Source organism: Lycorma delicatula, chromosome 1 (assembly GCF_047948215.1).
Source record: "Lycorma delicatula isolate Av1 chromosome 1, ASM4794821v1, whole genome shotgun sequence".
Lineage (NCBI taxonomy): Eukaryota > Metazoa > Arthropoda > Insecta > Hemiptera > Fulgoridae > Lycorma > Lycorma delicatula.
Window position 1 is genome coordinate 303,136,565 of NC_134455.1, and position 19,454 is coordinate 303,156,018.

The 19,454-nt window shown below is 30.8% G+C and overlaps 1 protein-coding gene across 2 annotated transcripts in view; it reads left to right on the forward strand.

The window, feature by feature from the left end:
• Positions 1–19,454, forward strand: part of LOC142333367 (NAD kinase-like) — a 489,955-nt gene that overhangs the window by 10,406 nt on the left and 460,095 nt on the right. The gene's annotated exons all lie outside the window — the stretch shown is intronic.

Consider the following 19,454-nt stretch of genomic DNA (forward strand, 5'->3'; position numbering starts at 1 on the left):
TATTTGTTTTATTACTGTATAATTTTATGTAATATCAATAAAATTTTAAAGCAGCTTTTTACTTCTAATTGTTTAAAATTAAACATTATTTTAATTTAGTATTTTACAGATTTATGAATTTATTAACATTTTATTTAATTATACTCTAAATATTGAAAAAATTGCCTACTGTTATCAGATTACATTATTGTATACACTTCATCGATTCTACTGTTAATTTTTAATACTATTTCATGCTATAATTAATCACAAGAGCTGCTCGACAGTACTAGTTTATTCATTCGTTATTAAGGTAAAAATATACAACAAATATTATTTTGAATGCTCTTTGTAATTATCATCATTCTTTAAGATTTTTCTTGTTAGTTATTAATTTAATGATCTTTTTTTTAGCGGTTTCTTATTTTATAATTGACACTGTGTTTCTTCTACTTTTTTCAACTACTTTCAGAGATTTAGTTTTAATTAATTAAATAAGAATAACTTTATTTTTAAATATATTAAAAGCTATTTAAATATAAATAATTGACATGAAAACTTGTTAACTAGTTTAATAAAATTTATTAATTTTAAAGATATTTCATAAAATTCTGCACTTACGTTCAAAATGAATTTTCTATTTTTCGATTGCATTTTATTGCATCTGTAAGCCAATACTTTTCAATTCATGATGCTGAGTTTTAAATAAGTTGTGAAGAAGTTTTAATATAAAGAGTGAGTGATTCACACTACCTACTTAATAGGTAGTTGAAAAAGAAGGTATTATCATATAATTTTGCTATAAGATTTCTTCTCAATAAATCAAATATTTAAAAAAACTTTAAATGTTGAAATTTATTTCCAGTCTGTACTTAAAATAAAGTACAGAATGGTGGAAAATTTAATTGATGCTATTTTTCATAGTTTTCATATAAAATTGGTGTCAAATACTACTATTGAAGTGCTTTCTAGTTGAACATTCTTGTATAAACTTAATTTAATTTTTTAACTTTATCAAATTGGATAACTTTATTTAACTTTATCAAAATTAAGATCTATTCCTATTATTTTAATGCTTAATTATTAATAAATAAAAATTTAGTTATTTTCATATGTAGAGAAGAATAATTAGTTACAACATAATTTATTTTTTATTTTTAAATCTTTAAATCAGGAATTTTGGAAAAGTTACCATTAACTTTTTATATGATTATTTAATAATGCATTTAATTCAGTTTTTTATTTCAAATAGCATTGACTGCTGTTATTAAGAATTGAATGTCAACAGTAAGCTATTGCTACTTACAAAAGATTTAGCACCAAGTGTTTAGTTCAGAAATTTACAAGAACCAGTTTATTAAATATTGCGTTGACCTCTGGATTTTTATCCTTACTCACATTCTCTAATTACTAATATGCTATTCTCTGAATTGCTTATGTGAAGTAGAACCATCAAGATATTTAGAAAATAATTACTTAATATATATTTTTTTATACATTTTTTAAATGTGTATTTTATTAAATTATAATCCCTAAAGGTGATATAAAGGAAAACAAAATGTTTTAAGAGTTAATTAGCAGATAAAAAACAAATGATTAATATAAAATTAAAAGAAATATTATTATTTAGAAAATTAAAATTCCAATGTTATATTGTCTTATTTATAAAAAGTATACAATAAATATTACATAATAATATTACTTTTTAATAATATTTTGTAGTAAAAATTACATGTATGTGTTGTTTTAAAGGTTTATATATTATTTTATTGATCTTTATCTTTATTATGATGTAAATTAAGTTTTCTTTTTTTTGGTAATTTAACGGGATCGATGTAAAAACTTCATTTTGTATTTCAAAAACTGGTTTCAGTATTTTATTGTATATAAGAAGATGTTACTGGAGTTATGTCATATACAATTTTATTATCTTTATAAGATTTAATGCTATAAATCTGTAGTTAATTAAAATTCTTTCATAGAATAAAATAATTTTATTCCAGCGGAAATTGTATAGTTATGTTAATTTTCTTTATCTTTAATAATAAATAATATTTTAATATTTTTCTATACCATTACAATATAAAAAATGATGTATTTATCAAAATTGAAATTTTAGAATAGATTCATTTTGAAATGTGGTGGTCTCTGAATTGGGGTAAATTAAACTTTAGTTTATTTTTAGTCGACACCCAAATTTTTACCAATCTTTTAATTAAAATACAAAATGTTTGTGTTTTTCATTAAGTTTATTCATTGAAAATTTTTGAAAATTTGTTAGTATATATATATATATATATATATATATATCATTACATAAATATTAAATAGTAATGATAAATGAATAATTGCCATTTTCCATGACAGAAAGACAACATTTATTTTTTTCTAGAACTTCCAAATCTTTGTCTGTCCTGGAATTTTTCACTTGCTTCTAATTTTGTATTCATATCTATATGATTATGGTGATTTAATAATAAAAAATATACAGGAATATTATAGTATCACTACAATAAAGTACCTGAAGTGTTTGTACTCAGCGTGCAAATATTTTTGTATTACAAAATCAGTTGGTTGTTTTTTCCGTAATGGAAGATCAGTCTTTGATCGTTTATAGGGTTATTTTCTGAATTAGGGAATTATACTGAATTAGTGCTTTTTCTACAACAGGAGACTTGACATTTTCTATTTTATTCATTTTTATCATTAAAGATTAATTTTTTTTCCATCATTTATTTATAGTCTTATCAACAATTATAGTCATTAGCCTTCTTAAATATAACTACATGATCATAAATAATTAAATAATAAATACACACTCAAAAAGTATAGTAAATGGGTATTTTGAATATCACTACTAGTCTATTTTCACTGTGAATACAGTATTCCATAAGGGATCTCGTGTAAGCAAAACCGCTAACTTATGTTCTTCATTCCACTATCAGAGAGAAACTGCAACAGTCTTTTGATGTATTTCTTCTGGTTGAGTAAACACTTCACATCTGAACCCAGATCTAATTGGTGTCGAATAGACCTGAACATTGGACAACCTACATGTAAGTGGTTTATGAACCATTTTACATTGCACGGCTCACAGTTCTGCTGAGGAGCGCCAAATAGATGGGCATGGGTTAGTTTTGTGTATGTCCAATCCTCAGAGTTAGGATGACGTGGTCTCTTCTGTTGTTTGGGATAAAAGGTTTCTCAAACATGTTTTTCCGGATGCCATGTAAGGCCGTGGGAGGACTCAGCAGCCAGAACTTATTCCACTGAGTATATAGTTTGATATGGACTGTAATTAATTTGATTTATACAAATTATAATGATTATAAAATTATGAGCAGTATATATGTATTAATTTATCGTCTTTCTATATGTTAGAAAAATGCTTTTTTGAAGCCAAGTTTACACAATTACACAAAAACTATTTTTTCAGTTGATTTCTATTTATTGTTAAATAAAGTTAAATACTGATTTATTTAAAATAATTAAAAATTATAAACTACACTGTCAGATTTTAAAAATGTTTTCTGAGTAACTGTAGTAAGTTATACACTCCCTTCTTCAATAGTTACAGGTAGAATTGGTAGGGTTGAAGAACAGGTACCATCTAATCTGAAATAGTGTCATTTATACTGTAAATGACACTTTTTAGTATTATTATATTTCATTCTATTTAACAATTAAAATGTGTTTTATTTTATTTGTATTTGACAATATTATTAATCGGTTTTATAGAACATTTTGTTTTATCTGGTATAATGTTATAGTATATATTTCCATGTTGTAATATAACTAAAAATTAATTTTAAATCAGTTAAATTTTAGTTTTTAACAAGCCAGACTTCTTTAATAACTGGAAAAAAATCATAAAATATTTCTGTTTAATAAATTTTATATTCTCATTAAAATCATAGTGATATTTAATTTTCTTGTACAAAGTTCATCGGTTCATTAGTTGACTGTTGAATACATATTACAAATTTAGGAACCTGTAGAGCCTTTGGGGTCTAGATTTGTTGAATTTGGCTTTGCTTATGGAACTTAACAAGGATCATGTTTAGTATCTAATAGCTGTATGAAGACCTCAGTCTGGAGCGGAAGTACTTATCAGATGCTTCTTTCTCTCCAAAAATGTACGTACAGACAAGTGCAATAACATTGACATTCAGCATTTGATGTTCAAATGCAATTAAATCTGTTTCAGATAGCAGATGTTAGTATTATTTTTGCATTTAGAAGAATGTTTTGTATTGGGGTTTGCACATCCCTTTTTGATGATGTAGTCATCTACACAACATGGCTATCGGATGTTGAAATTCTACATTATATGATTAGCAAGTTTTATATCAATAAATAAATCTTTTATTCTGATCAGTGAATAATAGATCACATTAAGAAGTATAACTCTGGTTGCAGTAACTGATATAATATTAAAAAACATTCAAATTCGGGGATTTTACTTTTAATATCTATTATTAACTTTTATTTACTTCAGTCTGTAAAATAACTGTGCGAATAGTGTTTCTTTTTTAAATTGCAGGATATTTTATTTGTATTACTGATTATTGAATTAGTCATTCATATTTTTTCTTAGTTATAATGTAATTAGTAATTATACTGTGAATAATATAATGTAATAATTATATTTTGTTGGTTTTTAATTTTCAATTTTAGAAAAGTTTATCAGTCGAATGAAGTATTATGTTTTATTATTACGCCAGATATTTGTAGAATTATTTTGTAATTTTTTTTTTTTAATTTGCACTAACTTTATTTGTTGATTTATGGGGAAATTTTCAGAATGTGTACATATGATGATGAGGCTTTTATTTTTTATAAAAGTAAAATACACTTTGTTTAGTAGTTGTAGCAGTAGAGTAGGAGGCTCATATTACTATAATGTAAGATAGAAGCGTGCGTCCCTTACTGTTTGCATTATATATTTGAAATACGGAGCAGTAATTTATAAGTAATATTGAAATAATTTGTAGATTAAAGATAAAATAATTTGTAAGACAAAAAGACTTAAGTTACTGCTTTTTACTGTTTTTCTGTAAATCCTATATTTCTTTTTACTTAAAAATAGTTTTACAGGGACCTGACATGTGGCAGTTTTACAGGGAACTGACCAGTAACTGATTTAGATGTTTATCTTCATTACTTTTACCTGATGCCTCAATCCGTTAGCAGTCTACTTCGACATCAAACAATGTATATTTGTAAATTTTTGGTTAGAACATTGAACACAGTGTTCATTTGAAGCCTATTTTATCATTTGAATCCCACATCACTGAACAAATGCTCGTGCTAATGAATCTGAAATTTCAAATGGTGTAGATATTCGGATAATTATTTTTGTTACCTCGGTTATTATCTTAAAATTTTAAATCAGGAAACCATTAAATAAAAAAATAGGAATTCAGTTTATACATTTTTTAATTGACTTATAATAAATTTTTGCAAAATGAATGGTTAAGCAAGTTTTGTTTGGGGTAGTCAACTGATTTATTTGTTTTGCTAAATAAAAAGCAATGATTTGTAAATTTATAATAAAAAGTTTTATATGTTTATATCTGCTGTTATCTAACTGAAGGTAGATTTGCAGTGAGTTTCCATGGTCTTCTCCTTTCAGCCATTCTGTTTAGTTGTTCGTAGCTTGGGCGATTCATATCATTCATGACCTATGTACTTCAGCCTACTCTTCCCTGTGTGATTTTTCCCTTCAATCATTTTCAGAACCCCATATGTCTCAGTATGTATTTTTTTTAGTATGTCTTCTTTTTGTTATAAACTTAAAAAGGGTTCATTCTTGTACATTGGTTTGTGAACCTCTTCATTAATGATTTTGTCTGCCCATTTGATTTTTAACATTTGCCTGTAGCACCTCATCTCGAATGCTTCTAAATTATTTTTCTTTGAAGTTCAAATAATACATATATACATATATATTCAATGAATTTTTTTTTTTTTTTTTTTGATTTACAGAACTTTTATATTTTTTATAGAGCTGGATTCTGGGTTTCTGTTTTTCGACAGTTTTTATTAAATTTAATCTAGAGTTTATCTTGTATACTCCTAGGTTTATGATTCACCTTTTCCTTTGCAATTTAGACCCGAAATTTCATTTTGGTTTGTGTTTGAGTGGCTAAATTTAGTATTAAAATAATTTTGTTTGCAACTGGATATTGTAATATAAATTGTCCAGAAGCCAGTAGTGTTTTTGTAATTTAGCAATAAGAAGAACAGTAAATTTGGGGAATTTCTTTGGTCTGCCCTTAATGACAGAACTCCAGAGAATTTATAAACAGATCCAGTATGTGTGTTTAATTAATCTTTTTCTACAAGAAGAGTAGATTTCACCATTCTGTTACAAATGTATCAGTTTGGTTATAAATCTCGATGACCATGATAAAAGTTATTTTTAATAATCTAATGAATTTGCATCTAACCAAAACACCAGTCACTACCAAAAATGGTTCAAATGTTAACAGAAATATCAAGCATTCCATGTCAGATTTACTTAGTAAAGTGATCCCTATTGTCTTCTTTACCGAGCTGAATATACTGTTGCACATCAACATATTATGCCGACTGAGATTCAGATTTTATGCAACCCTAAAAGTTATACCACTCTGCGTGAAATTAACTCTAGTTATTTGTAGCTTTATCTTAGGTGCTTTACATCCATAAGAAAGACTTTTAATTTTTGGTTGCTATTATATTTAATCATCATAACATGTACCAACTGCAGTATAACTTTCAGGCTTTATTCATTTCATTAATCATTTATTTGACAGTAAATTACTTTTTTTGCTTTTTTTTTGATAACCATCCTTTTGACACTAAGTAGTTTGGTTGCTAGCAATTGATTAATAGACAAAAAAACACTTCTAATGTTTTTCTAAGTGTGATACCATTTATTGAATTGCTTTTGCGTACATTACAGATCTGTAAGTACAATTTTACTATCACCCGTAGTTTTAAATAAATTACGCTTCAAAAAAATTTATAATTTTGCATGGTCATACCTGTGTTAGAATGATTTTGCTGATACTTTTCTTTTACAAATGGCCTCAGGCACATCCCGAATTAATGTCCAACAGTAATCGGCTAGCATATTAGTATTCCATTTCCCTTTATAACTGCTTTCCATCACCGAAATGTCTCGGTAGAAACGTTCACTGTGTTCGTCACTTACGTCTCCGAGGTTTTTCAGGAAAAACTCCAGATGTGAGTGGAGGAAATGTATTTTCGTTCCATAGCTCTGCATGAAGTAGGAAGTTGTAATATCATGGTAATTGTCAGATTTCTGTTTGCAGAGAAAAGTTTTGCAAACGTCTTTAAATGAAGCCCAAGCTGCAATTTCTGCATTATTTAACATTGAGTTAAATATATCATCTTTGACCAGTTCTCTTATTTGAGGACCTACAAATATTCCTTCTTTCATTTTTCCTTCACTTACATTCGGAAATGTCTGCTGCCTGATGTACAAAAATCCGGGACTATCCTTTTTCATCGCTTTAACAAATTTTTTCATTAATCCTAGCATGATATGGAGAGGGGGTAAAAATATTTTTTTGGGTTCAACTAACGGCTCATGAATAATATTTTTCCCATTTGGAGTTGTCTCGTTTCTTCCACTCTTTGGTAATCATAATGTTTATCCCTAGCTCAGCTGTCCTATTCGCAAAGAAAACACATGTACTTAGTATAGCCTAACTGCATGCCTAACAAAGTAGCTATAACTTTTAAATCACCAGTATGGTTCAGCAATGTTTTTTATAATTTAATTTTTCAAGAACGTCTTTCATCACATCGTATGTCTCTTTCAAATTAATACCATAAGGGATTGCTATTGAAGGATATTTGTTACCATTGTGTAGTAGAACCACTTTTAAACTATACTTGGACGAATGTATGAAAAGGCGCCAGTCTTCAGGTTTATGAACTTGTCCTAAGTGTAACATAAGCTCATCAATATTTGTGCAATAAACTAAATTATGTTCATCAATAAAGTACTGAGGAAGTTCTTTTTGTAGGCTTCGAAAACCCGAAATTTTTGTATTTTTATGAAGTAAATTCCAACCTTGCATTCTTGGTCCTAACAATTCAGCTTGATTTTTTGTTAAATTTTAATCCCTAACCAAGTCATTTAATTCATCATGTGACATAAAATATGGCTTATTGGAAGATAATTCAAAATCAAAATCAAAGTCTTCTTCAGTACTGCCTGATTGTTCATCGCTGCTTTTGAAACATACATTCACAGGTGGCTCAGGAATTGGAATAATTTCACTGTGAGGTACAAGCCTGATTGCAGATTGCAATGGATATTTTACAGTATGTTTAGATTTTTTCGAAATTCCAGACACACTTGTTAAACAAAAATAACAGTCGGTTACAGGATCCTTTGGTTCATGCCAAACCATAGGTACACCAAATGGCAAAGCCTTCCGTGTATCTTTCAGTCATCCTCTTAAACATACAGAATAATTAGTGAATTCTATATGAGGAACCCGCATCTTATCCTGATCACCAATTTTACACTGAAAATACAAATGATATGCTTTTTTAATTAAAGGTATAATGTTTTTTTCTATTTGATTTTATGATAAACTAACCACATAATTAACGAAAGACATCCACATTATTTATACAATTTCGAGCCATTATGACACTGCATTGTTAACAAACTTAAGACAGCAATAAAAGTGAACAAAATTAATTCATTTCTAAATCCATTGCTTAATATAAACAACACGGCTGTGTTTTCAGCTATATGTTTTGACCAGCACAGACATGATTAATCTTGTCCATGAAGGCTCACTCTTCAGTATTAGATATGATGCCATAATATGTAAATATGATATGATTTATTTCTTTGTCTAGTGTTGTTTATTTATAGCTTACAAATTATGTTAACAAAGTTAATAAAAGATGAGCTAACAAAATACAGTATAGGAGCTGTAAATGGTAACTGTACTTGAAAAATGAAAAAAAATCCTTTAATTAAAATTAAATTTTTTTCAAAAATGGTAGGTGATAGAAAGATTCTGAATTCATATGTGCTCAGCATCAAAAAACAGTTTAAAATCATTTATTGCACGTTAGGAAACAAAAATTATATTTATCAATGTTATTAACTCAACCAGCTAAGCGCATGGTCATGGATTGAACATTTTTTAGTTTACTTAAAACGTCACACCTGACCGACATTCAAATCTGGGAGCTTCCAGATGAAAAGTATACAAAATACCGGAAGAAAAATGTCTTTTCATCTGGTTATTTTTTCGCATTATTTTTTTCTGTAAAAAGTACTAGATAATTATTTTGTTTTGATTTATTATTTGTATAAATCCTTAAAAAATAATTATTACTGGATAAATAGGAGCTGTATTACAAGAACTTTTTAAAAAATAATTATCAGAATTGAAATAATATTAATTATAAGAATGCTAATGATAACAATTTGATGTTTGAATAATAATTATTTTTATTACTAGCGGTGGTAAAAGTAATTAATTGTTACTTATTTTGAAATTTTATCATTTAGTAGGTGTAAAAATTTACTCGTTAATTTGAAAAATTAATTAATAAAACTATTTTTATTAACTATTAATAAAAAATTAATTCAAGTTTTTTAACTGAGTTTTTTAAAACGAATTTTATGAAAAATTTAATTTGATATTTAAAAAATAGTCATAATTTAAATATTTACATACAAAGTAGTTGATTATAACTGAGATTAAACTTTATGTGGCTGTAACTTGAATTTCAAATCATTATCATTAAATTTTTTAATTTAAAAATTAATCGTTTTAGCAACAGATGAATTTTTTATCTTTTTTTCCGTAACTTTTCTACTTAACAAAATTTAAATGTTGAAACAGTGAAATAAACCTAGCATATAAAATAAATATTTTGAACGATATACATAATACATTTACAGATCACATCAGGATTGAGTAGATTTACTACTCCACAAATAAAATAAAAAAGTTGCCCCTACATTTGCCTGGATGGATTAAGGGAAACCGTGATCAGATCATAAACACAGAATATAAATTAATTATAAAATAAAAAAAATATGTACGGTGTAAGTCCAAATTAACAATTAAAAATATAAATGCGTGAAATAATAGTACATTAATTACTTGAAGATACTAAATAAATAAAAGTTTAGTTGCTGATAATATTTGGGCACGTATTTTTTGTACATGTTGAACAGAAGTGCAGAAAATTCTTTTTTTGTTCTCTTTTTTTTAATTAAGTGGTATATAAAACCTCATATAGAATAATATTGTTTATGTGAAAGAAAATAATTTTTTTTTATTAATAATATGATGAGATTTGTTAGACGATCCGGTAATTTATTTAAAATGGCAACTTAAGGATATAATGTCTTTCTCGGAAGTTGAAGTAATGCTTTAAATTAATATAAATTGTCTGGTGTGGTGGTAGTAGTAGATATTGTTTTGTTTTGTTTTTTTTTTATATATATATTATTTTTAGCAGAGGTTGCATATCCGTTAATACAAACACATGGATTAGTTAAAAAATTTAATTTATTTAATATGTTACAATTTACCCCGTGAACTAATTAATTACTACAGCTTTAATTTATCTAATTTTCTATAACATTTTCATTATTAGATTTATTTTAATTTAACGCCGAATATTTAATACTTTTTAATTTTGCGTAACTCTTTCAGTACCGCTACGTAATTGAAAATCATTTTAATTCATATATGAATTTTGACCTTGGAAGTCAGTCACTTTATTTCTTCATCGTCTTTTAGGAAGCGTACGAAAGGTCGGTTTAAATAAATAAATAAACATGGATAATAATTCAAAATATAAATTTATGTATAGATCAAAAAGAAAACATTTGGCCGAGAAGATTTGTCGTTAAATTAGTGCATACTGTGGAATTGTTACGTATAACTTGTTTTGAGTCTGCTGACCTGTCCACAGTGAGCGGACTTATAACACTCGTCTAGGACAGACACCGTTACAAAACTTGTCAGCACAGTAAGCAAACCGCACTACTCGACATTACCACGGATTAATGAGAATTGTCTTGCCTTCAGTGTTTTATGTATATATGTATCTGCTCTTCAGTATATTTCCTCTGAGCTTAACATTTTTTAACTGTAGTTGACGATATTTGTTCTCCAATATTTTATTACTATTATTGTTATCGTTCAATGAAGGCCAATGAACTGCTATTACGTGGTTTTCCAGATGTTTGTTGCGTTTCTGTCATTTATCCCATTTTACTTTCCTTATGGAATAAATAGAACCGGTTATCTCTTTTTTTATACGGAATAGAGGAAACATGTTATATGTTATTAGTTAAATACAAAATTACTGTATTACTAGCCTAGATTGAAAAACTTCACTTTGGGGAAATTATTACGACTTTATGATTGATTATTCGCGATAATGACTGTATTACTAAATGGAACAGCATACAATAAGGAGTTAATTAAGAGCATTAACTTTTTTTTGTTTGGCATTTTTACTTCTACTCGCTTATTAACATTCTTTTAGTAAAAAGTACGAGGATTTATGGAAAACTGAGAATGAGAAGGGTATTAACGTTTTTCGATTATATAAAGAGCTATTGATCTTAGCAATAAAAAAGGTTTACCTTCTTTAAAGCTTACAAAATCCCCTGCAATTTCGTTTTTCTTTAATTTTTTTACGATGAAAAATAACAGAGTAATAAAAGTGGTTTAATCTTCACTTTTTTCCTGCTTTAGCCTCCGAAAATTACCGTTAATTTGTTACTTCAGAGGATGTGTGGTTAATTGATACCCAACCACCAACGAACACCGGCATCCACGAACTAGTATTCAAATCCGTATACAGTAACTGCCTTAAGTAGGACTTGAACGCTGGAACTCTCAACTCCAGATCAGTTGATGTGGGAAGATGCGTTTACCACTAGACTAACCCAGTCACTTTTTACCCTATCGTGAGCGTTTCTTTCTATTATTTTTCGCGATTTGTTTTTTGTATCGAGAATGTTAAAAAATTTCGAAACAAAAATTGTAGAAAAATTATTTTAATGCAATGTAGCTTAACCTAACTTATGCGATATACATTTTCTTTTGTAAAAACAAATGATCACGTACTATGTCTTAATGATTCTTCATTTATAAGTCTTTATAAGTATTAAAAATGTAAATGATATTTGAAAATTGTTTCCTTATCTATATATATATAGATACGTTAACTACATAAAAGGTACGTTGAAAAGTTATTTATGCATAAAATTCTGTGTACACGTGATTCCAAACCTCACAGCAGTCTCTCGGGAGATGATTTCATAGCCAAAATAAGAACAAATTTCATATAAACATAGGTCAGAAAACGGTTCGTTAGCGAGTTTCTGCTCGCGAAACATTTAGCGCTGGGTTCTGCTCTCTCTGTGAAATTAAACCGCAGTGAAATTTTTGGGTACAAAGAGAGGGATAAATTTGGTGCTTCCTTATGGTTTTTTATCTAAGAAATTGAATAGAAGTAGCCCTAGACTTCTTTCCCGCTTAGGTTTTAAGAAAAACTGGATAAAATACGAAAATATTTTGTCAGAAAATACACTTTTGTAAAGTTTGGTGTAAAATAGCTTTGTTAATTTATCAATAAACAAAGAAAAATTTCTATTTAACTTTGTAGAGAATTTAATTTTGAAAAGACATGTAAATAACGTCTAATAAAATTAAACACAAATTTAACAAAAACTGAATCTAAAAAGCGATACGATTTTAACAGAACAATTTTCATCAATGTTTGAACAACATAATGTAAATCAAAACAAATAGAAAACTTATCAATAACAGAAAGAAATAAATAAAAAATAGATTAAAAAAATAAAAACCACATTTTTTTTTTCTATAAATTATTAAATATCAAAATGGTTACTTGATAAAGCTGCAAACATTTCTTTAAAGCAGTACAAGACTACACTTCATTTACATTAATACATACCATCCTCATTCATTCTTTGAAGTAATACGTTATGGAGGTTCTGGAGGCTAAACAGAGAAAGAAAAGGTCTCATGGGGAATTTTTTCTGTCCAAGTTTATGATAATTTACAGTGTCATTCCTTGTAAAACAGGTTATATCAGTTATGGAATATTACTTAGGAAATTGGGATGATGTTTACGTTTACTAATTAACCATCGATAGAATTTCATCCGTTTATCAAAATCCGGTGGTAATAACTCTTATACACTTATTGCGTTGTATACAATAAGTGGGCGGTTGTTAGCGTAGCTCATTGTTAGATGTGTTTATTGTGTTGTATGGAATGGATATGATAGTTGCTCCTGTAACGTTCGCCAACCACTTTATAGTGAAACATTGAAAGCGACGTGACAGCCGTGAGGTGGGAGATACTTGTACTGCATTCAATATTGCTTCTTCAGCGTTGGCATTTCCCACAAAACGCTCACGATCGGCATCCAATCGTTGTGGTTTAAGCGTGCCTGTTTCTTAAACTCGCCTCTCCAAAGCCTCAAATGTTTTACGATCCGGTACTCTTCGAACTGGATAGTTTTCCAGGTATTCACGGACAGCAGATAATTCATTTTTATTTACTTTACCGTAAATTAACATGTCCCGTCAACTCCAAAATGAAAACAAATTTGTGGTATCACAAGTTGTGAATGACTGACCGAACAATAACAGCATAAACACCACTCAAATGAATATTTAGATGCTAGATACTAAACTTAATTGTTGAATAGCTATTACTCCCAACCTATGAAAATTAAACTTTTTAATATGTTTTAGAAGGAAAATGCAAATTTATTTTTACAATTTTTAGCATTTGTATGTAAAATTTCTGTTTAAAATCCTATCACTTTTCCGATCCGTTTTGTGTGTTCTGTTTTTTGTTAAAGTTGAATTTCTCAAAATTTTAATAGACGTTATTTTCATCAATTTTCTCAAATTAAATTCCCTACAAAGTTAACTAGAAAACTTTTGTTTATCGGTAAATTAACAAAGTTATTTTATTCCAAACCAAAAACAAGTGTATTTTCCCACAAAACCTTGTCGTGTTTTATCCCGCGTTTCTTAAACTCTAAGTGAGATAGAGGTCTGGAACCACTTATTCAATTTCTTAGATCATTCCATTAGTTTCCATTTAGATCAAAACCATTAGGAAGCACCAAATTTACCCCTGCATCTGTTCCTTATGAATTTTTTTTTTTTTACCTTCTCCCCGAGCCGGATCCTGCAGTTAAGTATTAGACAGCTCAGGGGAGTGTCCTTTACTCTAACGGTCCTCCACATCTCGGCCAGCCGGTCGGATCTTACTTTGCGCCCGCTTCAAACTCCCAGAGTAGGATCCACCAGGCCCAGTTATGCCGTTGTGTTCTCACTGCGGAAGCCGGGACTCGGTCTTCTTCGCTCGGGAATGCGAGAGTCCCCGTTGTTCGTCGCTACCGCCTACTCGTGCAAGCACGTGTGAACGGCAGCTTCGCAGAGGGCTGTCCTTCATTCCCGAGCCCCCGATCCTTCTTCTAATGAACCCTCACCACGAACCCTGCGATGGTATCAAAACTCTTGGAGCTCCGCAACATGGTGGCGATGATGTGGAGCACTTCCGGGTTTATTGCCGGATGTGCGGTCCAGCAATCGCCGAGCAAGCTAGGCGGTTTTCATCCCACTGGGGGCAAAAGAACACCACGTATTCTGGGGTATCCGGGTCGCCACAGTAAGGGCAGTAGGGGTTATCCGCCCTCCTCCCACCACACAGGTAGGTGCGGAAGACCCCATGGCTGGTCAGGAATTGCGTGAGCCACTAGTTCAGCTCACTAAACCTCCGACCGGCCTACGGCTTTATATCCGCGATAAGGCGGTGCGTCCACCTACCCTTGGTGGACGCATCCCACCTAGCTTGCCAATCTTGGAACAGGGCCGCATGTATGTTTCCCCTGGGCACTCCCCAGTGGCCCTACACTCGAATGTCTGTCAGCTGCTGAAGAGGTGGCTGCCCCGTGATCACCAGCACCGCCTCTGTCGACACCGAGGCATATGATGTTGCCACCTTGAGGACCCTGCGACGCTGTACCCCCTCTAGCATCCTTATACTGCGCCCCACGACTATTGACCTCTTCCACGCCGGAATCCTTAGAGAAGTGTTGCATTAACCACGTGTGCATACAGCCTTCTTTTCGGTGCTCGTGATCAGCCGATGTTCGAGAGCAACCTAGCCAGACGCTGCACTATTCGTCCCGCCTTCTTGCTAACTTGTTTCACATGATGGGTGAACGATCGCTTGTAGTCTAGCCATATCCCCAGGTTTCCCGCGACTGGATTACCTCTCCCTCGATGTTGATCGCGATGGGTTCCAGCACCCGTCTCCCCGCCAGCTTGACGAATATAGATTTTCCTCGGGACTTCCTATTTTCCGTCATCCCTTTTCCGATCTTAGCTATAGCAGCGTTCGCAGTTGTATCCCCCTTCTCAGTATTACCCACCACCACAAGGGCCACATCATCAGCGTAGGCAAAAGGAGTTACCCCTCCCGGGTAACGCTGCCGAAGTACCTCATCATAGACCACGTTCCACAGGAGGGATTCCAAGACAAAGCCCTGGGGCACCCCACGCGCAGACCGGAACCACAGCTCGTTATCTGCCAGTCTATATACAAGCCGATCGTCGAGGTAATCCTGTAATATCCTCCTCAGAAAACCACTAACGCCCAACCCCGTATGCGCCCGGCAGATAGACTCCCAGCTGAGGGAGTTGAATGCGTTCTGCACAGTGAAAAATATTACGATTGGTATAAGCCTGGTGTTCCAGGTACCGGCCACCGCCTTGTCAACTATCTCCATTACTGCGTTGACAGCATCAACTATAGACCTTCCAGGCCGAAAGCTAAACTGCTGATCGTGAGACCTCCGTCACGGTTAATCTCTTCCCAGAGCCTTACGTCGATCATCCGCCCCAAGAACTTAGTAATGTTGTTCACCAGACATATAGGCCTGTACGAAGACGGAGACTCCTCAGTGTTAGGTTTTGCTGAGTAAGACCAGCCGTGATCTTTTCCAGGTCTCCGGGATGGATCATCGACTTAGAACGGCATTTAGTACCCGAAGGACCTCTGCTGGCGCCACAAGATTCGGATCACCTCGACCGGTATTCCATCCTGACCCGGGCTCTTGTGCAGCTTCATCCGCCTGCAGGCCCGGATAAGCTTTTCAATTCTGAAAGGCGGGATGTGATCAGCCTCAATTCTAATGAATTTTGTACGGTTTAATGCTTCACAGAGGAAGCAGAAACCAGAATAAAATGTTTCGCGAGCCGAAACTCGCTAACGAACCGTTTTCTTACCTACGTTTATATGAAGTTTTTTTCCTTATTTTTGGCTATAGAATCATCTCGAGAGAGATATCGGTGCAATTTGGAATCATCCTTATTTATATGTATACTGTTAAAGTATGACAACCCTTAAAATAACTTATGTAAAATTAAACATATATAAATGAAATTTAGCAATACTGTTCATTTTTACTGTAATTTGAGATTAAACCGATTAATACCACGAATTTGGTGTTTTTATCATAAAAAGTTTACGTCTTAAAAGAGGTTACTTTATGTTTTAATGAAATGCAGTACAATAATTCTTTATGTTAGAAGTTCTTAACGTACTTTACATAAGATATCTTATCATAATTGCTGTTTTATCTGTTTCTTATCTCTATCTTTCACTTATTTGACTTATTCGATTGTTTAGATATTGAATGTATATGTTGGTTAGAATTAATAAGATTGTACTCGATATTTCGAAGTTTACATGCTTATCCGTTTCAACCCATTTATTTGTTGTTGATGCAGAAAACGAATATATACGTTCGTATTTTATATCAGTTATTCAACCCCTTTCTGAGAACCTTATTTATGCGTTTTGAATATGTCAGAACATTTGTTAAAAACGCCTCTAGCGATCGAGGTTTCTGTTAATCGAGCTACGTGTATGTGTAAGGTCATGGGATAATTGGATGGAACGGTGCAACTGAGCGAACACGTGTGCGCCTTCGTTAGGTTGTCTTCAAATGACAAGCTCTATATCTGTTGAATTTTTCTGGTCATCTAGGACAGGAACGGTTGGAATGTTTTTACTCTCATCTTATTGACGGTAAGCTGAACATTATACTAATTTTTTTCGTACTCTACAACATACTTTTGTACTGCACATATACAGTATGCAGTACATTAAAGTGTATAACTGATTTTTGATTATGTATAGACATTTTTTTTAACTTGTAGATTATTAGTTATAAACAGTTTTTCTAAGATATTTTTAAAAAACCTTTAAAATTTTTTTAACATCTAAATGTTATTTTGGTTGTTTGTTTTTTCTTAATTAAAAGTAATTTATTTTCGCATTAGCCCATCGTCAGTTTTTAATTAATTTATTAAAAACCTGTGAAGTATTAAATTATATTTATAAAATCTGTTTATTATGTTTACCAATAAAATGATTAAAATTTATGAAAATTATAAAAGTTCACAAGTAAAATAAGGATGTTGTGATCCTTATGTGCATTGTATAAGATCATGGTTTTTGTTATTTATTAATTTTTATTTTTGACTATAAAATATTTTCCTCCAACGATTCATATTTTTTCTTTATTTTTGTATTTTAATATTTTCATGGAATTTTCAAATTTTTAATCTAAAGTACGTTTTTTTAATTAATTAATTTTTTAATTGAATCGGTTTATTGCTTTATTGTTTTATTTTTGACGAAATCTTTTTATAAATTTAAATGTATAGAAAATCATTTAAAATCGATAAATATATTTTTTAAATTTCAATCTCATAAATCTGAATAAATATTCTCCCATCAGCTTCACGTCTTAACGATTTGAAAAAATTTAGTTTGAAAAAAATTCGATAAAGAAATTATATGTGTAAAATATAACAATAAATAATAGTCTTTATAAATTAAGTAACTGAAATAAAATATAAAATCTTAATAAAATAAGTATAGAAATTGAAAATTTATAGAAAACAAAATAAATTTTATCTAATTTTAATGATAGAAATACATTTAATCCAACGAATATTTGTAGATTTCATAAGAAAGCTACCCATTGTAATGGGTACCATGATTCGACTTCCAGAAAATTTCGACATATCTTCGTGTTTCACATCCCCCAGACCCCAAAATCACCGTCAATTCAAAAGCTTATATATATATATTTCACTTTCTTGTGGACACAAAAACTGTCGTAATTTTGAGCCTTCACTTTCAAAATCACTTTCAAATTTATACATAAAATATAACGACCCAAAATCTCGGTCGACTTCGTTAATGGGCAAAATCCGGAAAAACAAAATATCGCTATAACTTATTAAGTAAAATATCGAATTCGTTTAAAGTTCCCATTATTCTTTGGATAAGGGCCTAAAACCTGTCTAAGTAAAGTTTTTTGATCACCAACCGTTGGCCCAAGAAGTGGAAAAAATGGGGTTTCGAAGACAAAAAAACAGGTTACCTCCCGTAATAGGCACAGTATCGAATCGATTTAAGGTAGTCGTTATTCCTGTAAACATTACCTAAAGCTTTTGTCTGAAATAATTTTTGGTATGACCAACCCTTACGGAAAGGAATGACCAAAATGTTGCTGAAATTGTAAGATGGGGCTTGTCGTATGCTAAACACATGAAAGTTTTTTAGCGTGCAACCATTGTCGTATTGAATAAATTTGAAGTTTTTCTTAACTTTAAGGTGGAAATATTTTTTATCCTCTTCTTAGCACCGGTGAAATCTACCTCCGCCTTCCGGCGTGCGGAAAGGGTTCTTTTTTGTAACATAGATATATAATATTATTAAATTTAGGAAAATAATAATTTAAAAATATTTTTAAATTCTCTATTTGAAATAAACTCATTTTATTAATTTGGGAATACAAAATATAAAATTAAATATAACTAATATTTATCCAAAGTTAATTTATAAAAAAAATATTCATTAGAGTTATTTTTTATGTAAATTGAAATTTTTAAAAAAATATTATTAGAATTCGTATATAAAAGAAAGAGGGCAGCAGCTCTTTCAGTAGTTGTTAGGGGCGTGAGTCACAATGACTTAAACGGCCGTATCAACATCACTCAGTCCTCTGAGTACTGCGCAGCTGAAAGCAATGGAAAACTACAGCTGCTTTTTTTCCAAGAAAATGTGGCTCTCTGCATTTTCACATAGCAACAATGGAGGCGCCTTCCTTGGTAAAATATTCCGGAGGTAAAATAGTCCCCCGTTCGGATCTCCGGGTGGGGACTACTAAGGAAGGGGTCACCAGAAAATTAAAAAATAACATTCTACGAGTCGGAGCGTGGAATGTTAGAAGCTTAAAAAAGGTGGGTAGGCTAGAAAATTTAAAAAGGGAAATGGATAGGGTGAATGTGGATATAGTAGGAATTAGTGAGGTTCGGTGGGAAGAAGAAG